This window comes from Thalassophryne amazonica, chromosome 19 (assembly GCF_902500255.1).
Source record: "Thalassophryne amazonica chromosome 19, fThaAma1.1, whole genome shotgun sequence".
Taxonomy (NCBI): domain Eukaryota; kingdom Metazoa; phylum Chordata; class Actinopteri; order Batrachoidiformes; family Batrachoididae; genus Thalassophryne; species Thalassophryne amazonica.
Genome location: NC_047121.1, coordinates 39862812 through 39878571, shown reverse-complemented (window position 1 = coordinate 39878571; position 15760 = coordinate 39862812). Strand labels below are relative to the sequence as shown.

At 39.4% G+C, this 15760-nt stretch overlaps 1 protein-coding gene across 1 annotated transcript in view; it reads left to right on the top strand.

The window, feature by feature from the left end:
• Window positions 1–745: 745 nt before the first annotated feature.
• The window catches only part of pld1a (phospholipase D1a), a 107973-nt gene continuing 92958 nt past the window's right edge, over window positions 746–15760 (top strand). Inside the window, exon 1 of the mRNA XM_034195317.1 lies at window positions 746–896. The gene's annotated coding sequence lies outside the window, so the exon portion shown is untranslated. The remainder of the gene's footprint in view (window positions 897–15760) is intronic.

The window sequence follows — 15760 nt, the reverse complement described above, 5'->3', positions numbered from 1 at the left end:
CAAGAACTCTGGCCAAATCCCAAACCCAAATGTGGCAGCTCCTTGTCCTCTTCAAAAGACAGCATACTGTGGTTCTTCGCTGTAAAGACGCTGTAAAGACCCACTGCCCACTCCTGGCACTCGAACAGAATTGTTAGAATACCGACAACTCCGTATATAACTCCCGTTTTGCGCCTTGCTCAACGGTTGCCACCACCTTGTTGTACATCAAAGATGGCGGACACTAGCAAATCCATGATGCCACCAATGGAAAAGGAGCTGCAGGTTGCCACGCCCCCTTCAGGAAGGGATGGATAGAAGGAGTTATGTAAACTGGACTGTGTGGACGTGTCTCCAGGAGTACAGACCAGATCAGTCTGTGTCTTACAGAGAAAACGGATAGAAATTTTTGTGACGTATGTCACGGGAATGCCTAACTTTTGCAAATAGTAGGTTAGTTTAGCATTGTAGGATTTTTAATGTGGTTATCAGAAAACCACTTTATCAGTAAATGTAGATTAAAAAAAATCTCACAATGTGGCTTTTTCAATAATATTCAGATAATTTAGACAACGCAGCGCAAATGGAATATAAATGGTGAGATAATAAAAATATACTGTCACTATTTTCTCTCCGCACATCTCCTCCTACTTCACACCAGAGCCCATCACTTTTTTTGTCCAATGAGAGTTGCCTTTGTGAGAAAGCTCGTTGTGTGATTGGTCGAGAGTTTTGGAGGCTCCCCCCTGCCTGAGGAGTTGGTGAGAGTTTGCTGTTAGCTTACTCTGGAGTTCCAGAAGAGAAGGAGCTGAGCTGTGGAATGTGTGCTGTGTGCTGTGTTTTTCTCCTTATTTCAGACAGAAGCGGAGTGGAAGATATCAAGCGACATGTGGACAACACGTCCACTAAACGAGCAGGTCGGCAGTCAGTGTCCCTCTGTGTATGTCTTCTATTTCTGTCAGTGGACTCCGGATATATGTGGTCTGTGGTTTGTCGGTGTATGCTATAGTATTTTTTTTAGTGTCCTGTTTTTACTTCTCATACATGTCTGCAGTGGCTGGAGGTAGTTTATTTTGTGTTGGTGTGTTGAAAATATTCTTTTTCTAACACGACATGTCCCCCACGAAATAAGTGGACAATCATTGGCAAGGTGCAAGAGCGGAACCAAGATTTTTCCCTTGGGGGGTTCTGGGGGCTTTAGAGTTGTCTGGGTGTATTGTGGCTTTCATCACTGTCCTTGCATGATCACGCAGTTTTTGAGAATTTCCTATTCCAGAGATTTACCATATAACCTGGTCTTTGTATTTCTTAAGTATCAAGGTTACAGGGCATATCTCACTCCTGTCAACAATGTTTTTTTTTTTTAATTCTATACAATAATATAAATCATTTCTTCCATGCCTTTAACTTGTGTGGACCCTGATATAGCTGACAAAATTAAAATAAGCCAGAGTGCATCTTAAAAATACAAGGCAGATCCTATAGCCATTTTCATACAGAATTGTGAGATAACGTTGAGGATTGACTTTTAGCTACCCAAAGCGCAGCGTATGGCTAGGTTCAGTCCACTTCATGCATACCTTCACTCCAGGTTGCTTTTTTTTATACAAATGTAACATAGCTTTCAAAGTCGAATTCTTATATTTTGCTGATTAATGTATTTCTGTCACCTCCTCCTTTGTAAACTGTGGTGTAGTAAAAAAACAAATACTTCTATATAAGACTGAATAAGCAAAAACAAAGTAGTTATGAATGCATATCCAGAATGTCAGCTGTGCCCGGCTGATTTTACTTCTCTGTATGTGCTGCTTCGATTCCACATTGCTCCGTATGTAAGCAACGTCGTTATCTCTTTTCAAAATTTCCAAATAGTATGTATTCCACATGATGGTCAATAAATATCAAATGACCATCATCACGTTTGTGTTGCTTAATTCTTTCAGTTGACTGTCTGTAGTCAATGAACCAGTAAACATCCACGTTATTAACACAAATGGCTGGCTCTCTCTTTATGATCACAACAGTCATCCACCATTGCTACCTGCCATTGCTTTCTCTCCAACTCTTCGTGGTCACACTTATAAACACATGGATAAACTTATATGGTTTCTTTCTCTGCAGTACTCACCGGCTCCTGACGTTGCTTAGTGCAGCGTAGCATGGGAGACGCATTTCAATTCTGTGATGGTGTAAAAGAAAAAAACGTGTTCCGTTCCACGCTTCTCGTGAGAGTTCTGCTGGTCACACGAATGGAAGGAATAGCATCCTTTAGACCCAAATGTTTTTTAAAGCCCGTTTCTCACACTATGCTGGCTGCTTTTTTTGCAGTCTTTCTGTGAGGCGTGTACAAAATGCTCCAATTTCTACCTCAAAAATCTTAACCTTGTGAAAACTGTGCACCGAATAAACATCACGACTGGTGTTGCTGGACCTTATCACAACACACCTGTTTGCCATTTCGACGTATTCAACGTGAAACACCACAAAAAACACGTAATACCAACTGTAAAAAAATTGCTTTCTTCTTGTCATTTCCAGTACACCTGCCGAAATGCCTCTGAAGAGAGGTCCCTTAAGTAATGCCACGGAAGCCAACATTTCTCACAGGCTTACATTTCAAAACCGCTGAAATCAAGCTAATTTCCTTATGTGTTTGGCTTATCCCAGGGCATATAGCTCCAAAAATAAAACACAATACACCAATATTTTATAGTTATTTATGTACAGTGGCTTATTACATTTTAATTTGTTTATGACATTTTAAATACAAAAAGTATATCAGGCGTCTCAATATAAAATTTCTAAATTATCTTCCTTAGACTCAAACTGAAAGCAAATCTCTACAACTTGATATAAATTCATTCATTCATTCATTATTGGTTTATTTGACAGGGACAGTGCATATTAATGAACGTACAATTGTATAGACTGTGTGTGTATGTGTGTGTGGAGAGAGAGAGAGAGAGAGCACACAATTTAACGTAAATACGCCGGATTTAGCACAATGCTAGTTTCCATCCGTAGTCCCCTAAATTAATTAAAAGTATAAAAGCCAAAATGATGGGTTGCATAAGTAATTAAATTAGCCCCTTCGGTATAATACCTGTAAATAATCAGTTTAATTGCCAGTTTTCTTCAGATAAGTCAGGGGATGGATACATAAACATTTCCAAGTCACTGAATATGTCTTGAACTTCATTTACATCAGTTATGAAGAAATACAAACAGTATGACACTCTATGGTAAATCTGTGTGGAGTAGATAGTTCTCAAAAACTGAGTGACTATGCAAGAAGGAGAAGAGTGAGGAAAGCCACCAAGACACCCAGACAACCCAGAAGAAGGTAGAGGCTTCTGTGGCTGTGATTGGAGAAATTGTACATAGTGCATGTTTTGCATTTTGTATCCCCAATTAAACAGCTTCATTATGAAGTGGTATAGAGGAGGATTTTATTAAAAAGAAGACCTGAAAGTTCAGCTACAATTTGCCAGAAGGTACATCTGAGATGCAAGCCTAGATTTACTGTTTTGGTGAAAGAAAGCCCTCCCCCTTTCATGGCTTGGCCAGGAGTTAATAACATTTGAGCCGCTCCATTTGAGCTTCAAATCTGCTCCTAAGAAAACCTTTGGGTGACATCACAGAGGATTTGTCCAGTGTGTGTGTGTGTGTGTGTGTGTACACACACAGAGTGGCTGGATTTTGCTCATAACACTGAAACGAATGTTATTTCCTGTTGCAAACTGTAGGATTGTGTGTATCTGTGCTAACCAATCAACCAACCCTGCACACTACACTGTGACACTTTTTTTTTTGCAGCTGGAATCTGCTGCATGAATTGGAGATATGTTCTGTTTGTGCTGCTCCTCTCCATGTAGCCCCCTTCATCCATCTCTTCTGTTGTTCTTGCAATTGATACACAAGATGACATTGACCTCTGGCATTCAGTCGTATTTCTTTTGCACAGGCAGCAGAAGCGTGACCCTAAAACTTTTCTGTTAAACATCAGCTTCATGTGTGTATGCATGCTCTATGTTTGAGCACATTGACCTGTCCTGTGTTGTTCCATCTCGGCTTGTTTGTATGTATAATTCGTTCATGTGGACAGCGAAAGAATTTGCATCCACCTACAGTTTTTTTTTTTTTTTGTGATGTTATATAACAAGTTTTTTTTCTGATTGTAGTATTCCTCTTCTCAAGTTTTTTAAAGGATTTGAACACTTTTTAACCAGGAGGACACACTTAATAAATCAAATCCAGATGTGAACCACATTCACATGACATAGGTGACCTCTCACAAAAAAACCTTCCATCCATTTTTACATGTTTATTATTATTATGTATTATTGTTATTATTTTATTAAATTATTTCATTAAATTATTAAACTTTTATTTATTATTTTATAGAGATATCAAATGTATTCACAGTTGTACTGTAATAATGATTTCATTGCAGTGTTATAGTTTCAGACAAGTCTAAATGGAGAAAACAAATTGAGTGGGTTTTTTTTTGTTTTTTTGTTGGGTTTTTTTTTGGCTTTCTCCTGATCACCGCTTCCTCCCACATCCAAAGACATGCAGGTTAGGTGGACTGGAAACTTTAAATTGACCACAGGGGTGCGTGCAAGTGTGAATGTGTTTGTTTATCTATATGTGGCCCTGCGACAGACTGGCGTCCTGTCCAGGGTGAACCCTGCCTCACACCCTATGACTGCTGGGATAGGCTCCAGATAGATGATCACTGGGCCAACAGGAAGTCAAATTTGAAATGTCATTCTTTTCAACATTTCTTTTCTATCAAAAAAATCAGGTGTGATTTTAATTATTTTTTCCTATTATTATTTTTTCCTATTTTATTACATAAACTGAACAAATATCACTTTGAATACCTCATTTGAAGCACACTAACAGTGTTAAAATAATAGCCACATGTTTGTAGTACCACCCTCAACGTCTCTGTCCTGTAATCCTACTATAATGTTTGTGAAATAAATAAATATATCCAGGTTGCAGTTGCACATCAAACTTGAACAAATCTTGCAGCCTGGTATTTAAAGCATATGTGACCAAGTTGCTGCTGCTAACCATGTTTCTGAGTGGGGCTCCTTTGTTGTGAATCTTTGCAAGTTTGTAGATGTAGGGAATGACCTTTCCAGGATGCAGGTGGGAATGCTGTTGGCAGTTGATGACTTCCTGTTTCTGTAGGTGTTGGAGACAATCTAGAGCCTTATTCTTGTAGTTATTGGTGGGGGCATGGTTCAGGGTTTCAGAAGTGTTGGAATCACAGAGCAGTGGAGTGATCACAGAGTAATATACAGGATATATACAGTGCATGTCTCTTTATTGGCTGGCAGGATGGTAATATTGCAGTCTTTGCTCAAGGAGGTCAGAACTTTCCTTAACTGGGAAGTGATGATGGAAAGGTGTGCATTTGCATTGGAAAGGGCTCCTGTGACCTTGAGCCTGTTCTGCTCTACCACAGCTGGGGTATTCTTCTTTATGGCCCATTCTGTTGAACTAATAAGGGTCATTATAGAAAGTTGCTGCCTTGTGACTAAGAAGTTTAATCTTTTGGAAAGGACATTCTTCTCTGTTTCCCTGTCAGTTAAGTTCCTCACCCACTGATCCTGGGTTTACCCTTCTGTGGGGATTATGTTCTTTTGCCTCTAAGTACTTTGGTCCTTCTGATGGGCAAATCCAGGAAGTCAATGAAAGTCTGGATCCAGGTCCTCCACACACCCAAAGACTCTGACTGCTCACGTAGCCTTTTGTGCAAAGTTCACAGCATCATCCACAAAGTCTCGGTCAATCCTCTTGTCGTTGGCAGCAAAGGTACCTAAAGCACCAGCCATTACCCTACCCAATAAGCATGGACTATAGTAGGAGCCAGAATACATCCCTGATGAACATCAGTATTAAGGCCGTAGTTATTTTTTTGGTTTACTGGCTTTTCTGGGACTCGAGGGCCAGGGTTGGTCAAAAAAGAAAAAAAAAATACACATGGTTTGAAGGACTGGTTAAAAAAAAATTAAGGTTTAGATTGAACTAAGCTATTATTCACCCAATAGGACACCTAAATCAACAATCAGAATGTAACTGTTTCATGTTTTCCATCACTTTACAGTCATCGATTGGGGCAGAACATTAAATTTTTACAAAGAACTGAACATGAACAGTATCACTGAATAAAAAAATGCCTTTGTCAAAAACATGAAAAATACAAGTGAAAAAGTGTAAAACCATTTGAATTTATAACTTTAACTCTTGGGGGGGGGGGGGGCAGATGAGGATGTCCCCATCGTCTGGTGAGAAGGTAACAAGAATAATTCCAAAACACCTTTCTGGATAAATGCATTCATCCTTCCTCAGTGATCAGAGTTCATTCAGGTCCTGATCATAGACTGGATCAGCACACACTCAGAACCTTTTTTTTTTTAAGTCTGTTTGAACAAAGCAGCAGCATTTTTTCTGAACAGACTGTGATTTTTTTTTTTTTTTTGGCCGACTTTAAAATCAAGCTACCCTGACACAAAATCACACTTCTGTAATCTTTGCAGTTAATCCGCAGTTCACACCATGGAAAAATGTCCAGGATTGATTTAAATGTTAACGTGTCAATGCTGCTTTTGGACAGAAGACCAGAACAATGCGTTATTGAAGTGGGTTGCGCTGGCTGATGAAGACCGCGAGGCAGCTATTCATGGTAGAGCCGTGGCTCAATCCATGGATCCAATGGACGCAAACAGGATTTTTTGGGGGGTTAAAAAAAATTGGCAAACTTACATGTCTGATGATGTCCAGGATCCATGTATCTCAACTTCCATTGATGTGCTCAAAGACAATGAAAATAAATAATAAATCCTGATCACCTTGTCCACCTTCTCCACACAGGTGGAAGCCTGCTGTCGCTGCGTACACAGGAGTAGTTGCAGGCCTGGCAACATTAGACTTATTTCCACAGCGGTCCTCAGAAAAATAAATAAATAAATATGAAGATGAAGAATACAATAAATCCAGTTCGTGCAACTACTATGTGGCCGAACAGAATGCATGCAGCGTGCGCGCATAATCGGACTGTGTGCGCACAGCCGGTCTACGCATAAAACTTAGTTCCACTGGATGGAGCGGCTTCTCCGTGGCCAAACAGAACACGTCCATTGTGCATACACAACTGGGCCACGCAGAACATCCTAAATGAGTCAAGAAAATCACATTCACCACTCACATTTCATCTGGTAGCCTGTTGTATTTCTGCCTGGTACTCATCAGTAGATCAAAGACATTGCCCTCTGTCTTGTCAGGTTTCTCTTTTTCTTTGGGAATGTACAGTGTGGTTCTTACAAACAGGTACTTCAACCAGAATTCTGCCAACTCTGACATGGTCTTTTTTTTTTCATCCAGTGCCAGGGTAATCATTTTCCTCCCTCGCGATGGCTCCGGGCTTGCTGATATGGAACATATTTCGTTGCCTCCATCTCCACATGTTCGATTGACAGTGTCACCAATAGGGATGGATATTGATAAGATTTTATCGATCTCATTCTTTATCGATTCCCTTGTGAATTTTCTGTGTACTAAATGTAGGCTTTACAGGGTTTCTATGTCAGCAGTAAATAAAGTATTGAAATTGGTCACTGGATCCTTAAACTCTGGACATAAATAGAAATAAACAAAATCTGTAGTTTTTGTCAAAAGCATTTCCTTTCAGACATTTTTGGCCCGAATCTCACTCCATACCTCTGAGCTGAGCTCTTGTAGCTGGCTGTGCTGCACATCAGCATCAGTGTAATTCATAAAGAACGCAGGACGTCTCATTTTGGGAGGAAAAATTATTTTAGTCGATTGTAGTTTATTGTTTGTATTGCAGCTTTTGGAAAGAGGTGTCATTTTATTTAAAGCAGCGATTCGCTTTGAAGTTATTAATTCTGACCAGACTCCAACATGACTCGGCAGAGAGCCACTGAGCGTTTGGAGCTGTGCCAATGGAATGAAGGACTATTCTACTTTCTTGTCTGCAACAAGACAAGAGTCCCAGTTAGTGACTTGAATCCACGCAAAAGTGACTCACGATTGACATATTTTAATGGCTTTGAGAGGGGTTAAGAAGCGGATTTGCCGTTTCTGAAGAGCAGCGAATCAAGGAACCAATGAAGCAGTGGATTGAAGCACTGCTTCACTGGTTCAAGCTTCAAAGCAGAGTCATGCTGCAGAAACGGTTGATTACAGAGCCGCTGCAGGGTCTGCAATCAACGTAGAGAAATGATCATTTTCCCGACAAACACCTCCAAAAAACAACGGCCACTCTGAAGGACTGATAATGGACTTGTTAAGCAAAAAGACTATTGATGTCAGTGGATCAAATCATTTCTTAACGATACCTGAAAAGAACCGGTTGTCGATACCCAACCCTAGTCACCAACATTTTTCATGGGCTGCCACTCCATCTTTTTGTCTGAATTGCTTTTGTGAACAATGCGCACACACAAAATGTGGCATGTTGTGCCATCTTGTTTGTCACGGACCACAAATGATCAAATAAAACCATGTGAGTCTTGAAATTTTTGGGCGGCACCCTAAACAGTTAGTGCGAAATATTAAAAAAAGAGTTCCCAGGGGCAATTTTTTTTCACAGTCAGCAATTTTTAGAGCAGTTGGTGGATCCGTTAATCAATTAATCCAATATCTATGGCCTGAGTGTGAAGAACTCGGAGATCCTGCACCCTCTCTGAACAGCAGTCAGTATCTGTGTATCAGGCTTGCTTATAACTACCAGCTTTTCATTTATTTTACAAAGTTTTATTCAGCATTTTATTTTGACAGTTTTTCAGTCGTTCTGTTGATACAACACACCAAATATACAGTAGTGTTCAGAATAATAGTAGTGCTATGTGACTAAAAAGATTAATCCAGGTTTTGAGTATATTTCTTATTGTTACATGGGAAACAAGGTACCAGTAGATTCTCACAAATCCAACAAGACATGATATGCACACTGTTAAGGCTATGAAATTGGGCTATTAGTACAAAAAAGTAGAAAAGGGGGTGTTCACAATAATAGTAGTGTGGCATACAGTTAGTGAGTTTGTCAGTTTTGTGGAACAAACAGGTGTGAATCAGGTGTCCCCTATTTAAGGATGAAGTCAGCACCTGTTGAACATGCTTTTCTCTTTAAAAGCCTGAGGAAAATGGGACGTTCAAGACATTGGTCAGAAGAACAGCGTAATTTGATTAAAAAGTTGATTGGAGAGGGGAAAGCTTATACGCAGGTGCAACAAATTATAGGCTGTTCATCTACAATGATCTCCAATGCTTTAAAATGGACAAAAAACAGAGATGTGTGGAAGAAAATGGAAAACAACCATCAAAATGGATAGAAGAATAACCAGAATGGCAAAGGCTCATCCATTGATCAGCTCCAGGATGATCAAAGACAGTCTGGAGTTACCTGTAAGTGCTGTGACAGTTAGAAGACGCCTGTGTAGAGCTAATTTATTTGCAAGAATCCCCCGCAAAGTCCCTCTGTTAAATAAAAGACATGTGCAGAAGAGGTTACAATTTGCCAAAGAACACATCAACTGGCCTAAAGAGAAATGGAGGAATATTTTGTGGATTGATCAGAGTAAACAGACAGTTTGTGAGACGACCCCCAAACTCTGAATTCAAGCCATAGTTCACAGTGAAGACAGTGAAGCATGGTGGTGCAAGCATCATGATATGGGCATGTTTCTCCTACTATGGTGTTGGGCCTATATATCGCATACCAGGTATCATGGATCAGTTTGGATATGTCAAAATACTTGAAGAGGTCATGTTGCCTTATGCTGAAGAGGACATGCCCTTGAAATGGGTGTTTCAACAAGACGATGACCCCAAGCACACTAGTAAACGAGCAAAATCCTGGTTCCAAACCAACAAAATTAATGCCTCGCAGATGTGAAGAAATCATGAAAAACTGTGGTTATACAACTAAATACTAGTTTAGTGATTCACAGGATTGCTAAAAAAGCAGTTTGAACATAATAGTTTTGTGTTTGTAGCGTCAACAGCAGATGCTACTATTATTGTGAACACCCCCTTTTCTACTTTTTTTTACTAATAGCCCAATTTCATAGCCTTAAGAGTGTGCATATCATGAATGCTTGGTCTTGTTGGATTTGTGAGAATCTACTGAATCTACTGGTACCTTGTTTCCCATGTAACAATAACAAATATACTCAAAACCTGGCTTAATCTTCTTAGTCATGTAGCACTACTATTATTCTGAACACTACTGTAAATGAGCTGTTTAAAAATTAAAAACACTTGTGATTTATTGGTGAGCCATATCATTGTGAGTTATTTTATTGGTCTGGACACACATTTTGATTGGTTCCAGCCTGGCCAGTTTGGTAGGGTTGAGCAAGATTTAAGCTGAGAGAGAGAGCGAGCGAGAGAGAGCCATTCCCTCACTTAGCCAGTACAATGATGCCTTGTGTTGCTGCCAGCAGAAAGCCGCTGTGGTGATGATGATGACTGCCCCCTCTTTTTCTGGCATCTACTGTATGTCTTGCTTTCTCTGCCTCTCTGACATCCCTTTCCCCCTAACTATGGTGTGAAGGATTAGATAATAGGCAGCTTTAGTGTGGGCAGAGAACGAGAGGTGTCGCAGACCTCTCTCGCTGAATTTCTTTCTCTTCCTCCCTCTGCTTTTCTCTCTCTGTCTTTCTGTCTTTGTACCATCTGTGCCATGAGGAGCTTGGCACCGCTCTGTCTGTAAATGCCAAGCTACTTCTATCTTATCTGTATTGTGCATGCATGTATGCAAGTGCATGAGTGTGTAAAGGGTGTGTTGTTATTTTGTTGCATAAAGATGTGATTTTACAAATATATATGGTATGCCTTTATAATAATTACTTAAATCATTCACTGTCACACAGCTTTTATCGCTCATCCAGAAATAGATGTTGCTTTTCACAAGTTATCTATTTTTCCTAACACTAGTTAATCAGTGACAGCACCACTGTTGATGTTGACAAACTCCGCCTCCAGTGTTCTCTTCAATAATTTGACACAGTGCCAAATGTGGATATCAAATATGATTAAGTGGTGCAGTTGTTTGATTTATTTATTAAATAGCCATGAAACAGAAAGTAACAAGGGAGTCGTCATGATGGACCATTTGCTCTCACCGCACTGGAACAGTAGAGTAGAAGGCCAGGCTTTCAGACTCTCACTGACATAAATATTCCCTGATTTGACCCCCCAAAAACTAGGTCAAGGTCAGTGGCTCTGATTTCATGTGAAAGTGTTATGAGGTGAACTTGTATCCCACATATTTTGGATTTGCGTGTTTGTTGAGTAATTGCATGTTGAAGGCCTGTATTTACACGCTAACCCAATTTGACTTAGGAAAAAATAGGTCAAGGTTGGCTGCACTGAACTCATGTGAGAGGGTTGTCGGATGAACTACTGTATATCCAGAATATCTTTGGCGACTTGGTGTTGCGCAATTGCACAGCAGATGCGCGTGTGCGCACACACACGGGCTGTTTGTTGTTGTTGTTTTTGTGTTTAACAGGATTTGATCAAGTGAAAAGTCAGTTGGGGTTGGCGCTAGTGTTATCATGATTGTGGGATTTCTAACTTTGATACAATACTTGGAAAAAAAATCGATAATCGATACCACGGTGAAAAGCTGAACCAACATACAGTCGATAGCTACATTTTTAGATTTTTATTAAAAGACAAATATAACAAAGACTAACAACTGGGTTTGACTTTTATTGGACAGGACCTAGAGCTGCATTGATTAATCAGTTACTAATTGACTGTTATCAACAACTATTTCTTTCTTTCTTTCTTTTTTGAGTCACTTTAAAAAAAATCCAAATTCTCTGATTTGAGTTTCTTAAATGTGAATGCATTCTGGTTTATTTTACTCATTTTTGTCCCATCTGGCAGTAAACTGAATGTTTCTGGGTTGTACACAAAAGACATTTGAAAGCATTATCATAAAATGCTTTGAGTATCTACTAGAGGGAGAAGTTCTATAGAAATGTAGTCCTTCTTCCTTCAACAGGTCAACATATTGGCATGCCAGCTCCTTATCCACAGATACACACTGGATATCGTAGAACATAAACTGTGTTTAGTTAATGATTTGGGCCTGCTGATGAATGCCATTGGGAATAATATACTGTTGCTTAACGTACTGTTTGGCGATTGTGTTAATCATGAACAATAATTCAAACATTTTTTTTTTTTTGCCTGAATAAAAATATTGTTCTTGATAGCACATATTTAAAATGCCCCTGAAATTATCACATATTAAAAGGTAGTAGTGGAGGTGAAAAGAAAAATGATCCAATCTTATGTATGTTCAAACTTAAAAATTTTTTTTTAATAAAGTGAAATGAAACGCTTCATTTGAGTTTGTTGTTCAAATCCGGCTGAGATGAGTTGTGTGTGAGTCTTCTTTCTGCTGCTGTAAAACAAACATACTTGTGTAGAAATATTGCTTTTTTTACTTCACATCTGACCTTTAAAAATAACTAAATTATAGTGTTAATTTTGTCGCCCATTTTTCAATTTAGTCTTAGTCTTATGTCAAAGTTCATTCTTAGTCACATTTAGTCATTCACATATCATTTTTGTTAGTCATGTTTTAGTCGACTGAAAGTCTCAACATTTTAGTCTAGTTTTAGTCAAATGAGAACTCAAGGTATTAGTCGAGTTTTAGTCAAAACATTTTAGTCTTTTTCTATTTGTTTCAGAGATCATTTTTGTTTATTCATTCCAACATCTTGAATGAATGAATCTTCAATGCAGCTTTGCTAAACGTTTGTTGTTTGTTGATTCACTACACATTTACAAATGATGCACTTGTTCTAATGTTTTATATTTATTAGAAACATCAACAAAACAAAATAAAATAAAATAAAAACTGGTGTTAAATAATATAACTCTTACAGCTAGACTCTTATAGCCGAGCAGATTCAGAGGGATAGAATGTAAAATGTGACTTTGGCCCCAGCCTCCAATACAATACTCGCGCATGGAGCGCTGCTGCACGAAGTGCTGAGACTTTGACACTGGGATAAGTTCTCCCTGTCAGAACGGAGGGCGTCTCATTTTGGGGAAATACAGCTTTGGTCGGTTGTAGTATGCTGTCTGTTTTACAGCGTTTGGAAAGATGTGTCATTTGATTAAAAACGGCGATTCACTTTGAAGTTATTGATTGCGGAATGATCCGTCTTTCCACCTTTACTCAGCAGAGAGCCGCAGAGCAAATCCCACAACACACACAGACATGGAGAGGATGATATTATCATTATTATTATTATTGTCATGACGTGTAAGCCTGATCCCGTCAGATCTCAGAAGCTAAGCAGTGCAGGACCTGGTTAGTACTTGGATGGGAGACCTCTTTGGAACATCAGCGGCTGTGTGTGTTTCTCCAGGTAACACTGGAGTTGCGTCATGAAGGGCATCCGGCGTAAAATCTGTGCCAAATATCAATGCGGATCTGGTTGTATCCGCTGTGGCGACCCCGAACACAAAACGGGAGCAGCTGAATGGACAACCATTATTATTTTCATGTCGGACACTAACTTTAGTTTAGGAACCAGAGAAGCGGGAGATATTAATGTTCCAGTCCACGGCAGAGAACAGCGTCGTTGGCTGCCCCACAAAAAAGGCACGTTAATGACGAATGAATAAAAACTGTCTGTGTGAAGCCGTGGACGATTCTCACAGAAAAAGAGTCCCGTTTAGAGACTTTAATGAGCCGAAAAGGTGATTCATGACACGACTCACATCTTTAATTGTGGACGCGGTGCTTCTAATCAGAACCAGCGGCTCCACAATCAACAGAGAAATGATTATTTCTCCTTACACACTCTCAAAAACAACATGACGGCCCAACTGCAGTGTAACTTTTTAATTTTAACAACGCAACAGACCATTACGCTGTTATAATGCTCGTGAGAACTGTGTATCGTAGCCATAATATGTTAAAGTAAAGGTATCAGTGGGCGCAGCAAGAGGATAGGTAACGTAGCCTACAGTACAGTAGAAGAACTGCTGGCACAAACACGATTGCTGGACTGGATGTTGTGTCTCTTCTTGTGTAGTAGTGTTTATTTTTTATTTCTTGCAAAACATTTTCGCCTCGTTTTTATTTGTCAACAATAACGTACATTTCAACAGTTTTAGTCAGTGTTTTTAGAACATTGTGCTGTCTCCTCATCGTCTCGTCTTAGTCATGAGAAAAAGGGCTGTTGATGACCATATTTCGTCTTGTTTCATCTGACGAAATTAACACTACTAAATTATCTAACCAGTCGTAAGGAATATATTGATAGTAATGTGTGTTACGCACAATAGTATCTAAATTGATTTAAAAGTTCTGATTCTTATCATTATGAAATTCTTATCAGCTAAAATTCTGCTGTGTGCTTCCACTTTGTGGCTGAGCCCTGTTCACTTTAAGGAGAATGAGCTTAATTTAAAAATTACATATTGCTACCAACAGGACAACGCACTTATCATTAGCAGTTTACTGGGCCATCTCATTTAACATTTAGTGAGATTGAAAAGAGCTGTCACCAACCTCATGAAATTCTTTGTAAATTATATAACTACAAGTTGGAAACATAACACTCAGTGAACAGCATGAAAGCAGTGTTTGTGGTTCTACTAGATGCAAGATACTTATTCTAAGCTCTAAAGTGAAGGGAGTAGGGGTGTGACAATATACGAGTAGATGGCTCAGTAGACAAGATTAGGGATGGGTATTGATAAGATTTTATCTATTGATGCCATTATCGATTCCGCTTATCCATCTGGTTCCTTATCGTTTCTCTTATCAATACCTCTTGTGAAATTTCTGTGTACTAAAAGTATTAAAAATAAATATGAAATTGGTCACTGGATCCTTGATCTCTGGACATAAATAGGAATAAACTAAATCTGTACATGGTCACTGGATCCTTGATTTCTGAACATAAATAGAAATAAACAAAATCTTTAGTTTTTGTCTAAAAGGCAGGGGTGGTGGCCAAGTGGTTAATGCACTTGGTTTCAGTGTGGAAGATTCCCGGTTCAAGTCCCACCCCTGCCACATTTCTCCATGTAATGTGGAGTTGCGTCAGGAAGGGCATCCGGCATAAAACTTGTGCCAATTCAACATGCAGATCCACCTTGGATTTGCTGTGGTGACCCCGAGTGCAAACAAGGGAGCAGCCGAAGGGACTTACTTTTAGTTTTTGTCTAAAGCATTTACTTTCACACATTAATGGCAGAAACTTGACTCCATACCTCTGAGCTGAGCTCAGCCAGCTGTGCTACGTGTCAGGATGTAATTCATAAAATACGGACAATTATTTTGGATATTTTTGAAGTTATTAATTCCGACCAGGCTCTAAGTTTCTACCTTGACTCAACAGAGAGTGGGCAGCATTTGGAGCGGTACAAACACAATGGAGGACGATTCTCATTTCTTGCCTGCAGCAAGACAAGAGTCCCAGTTAGTGACTTTAAGCCACACAAAAGTGACTCACGATTGACATATTTTAATGGCTTTGAGAGGGGTTAAGAAGCAGACTTGCCGCTTCGGAAAAGCAGTGAAGCAGAGAACCAACGAAGCTGCGGGTTGGAGCACTTCTTCGTTGCTTCAAGTACAGTCACTACAAAAACGGTTGATTACAGAGCCGCTGCAGGGTCTGCAATCAACGTAGAGAAATGATCATTTTCCCGACAAACACCCTCAAAAACAACGGCCGCTCTGAAGGACTGATAAAGGAAT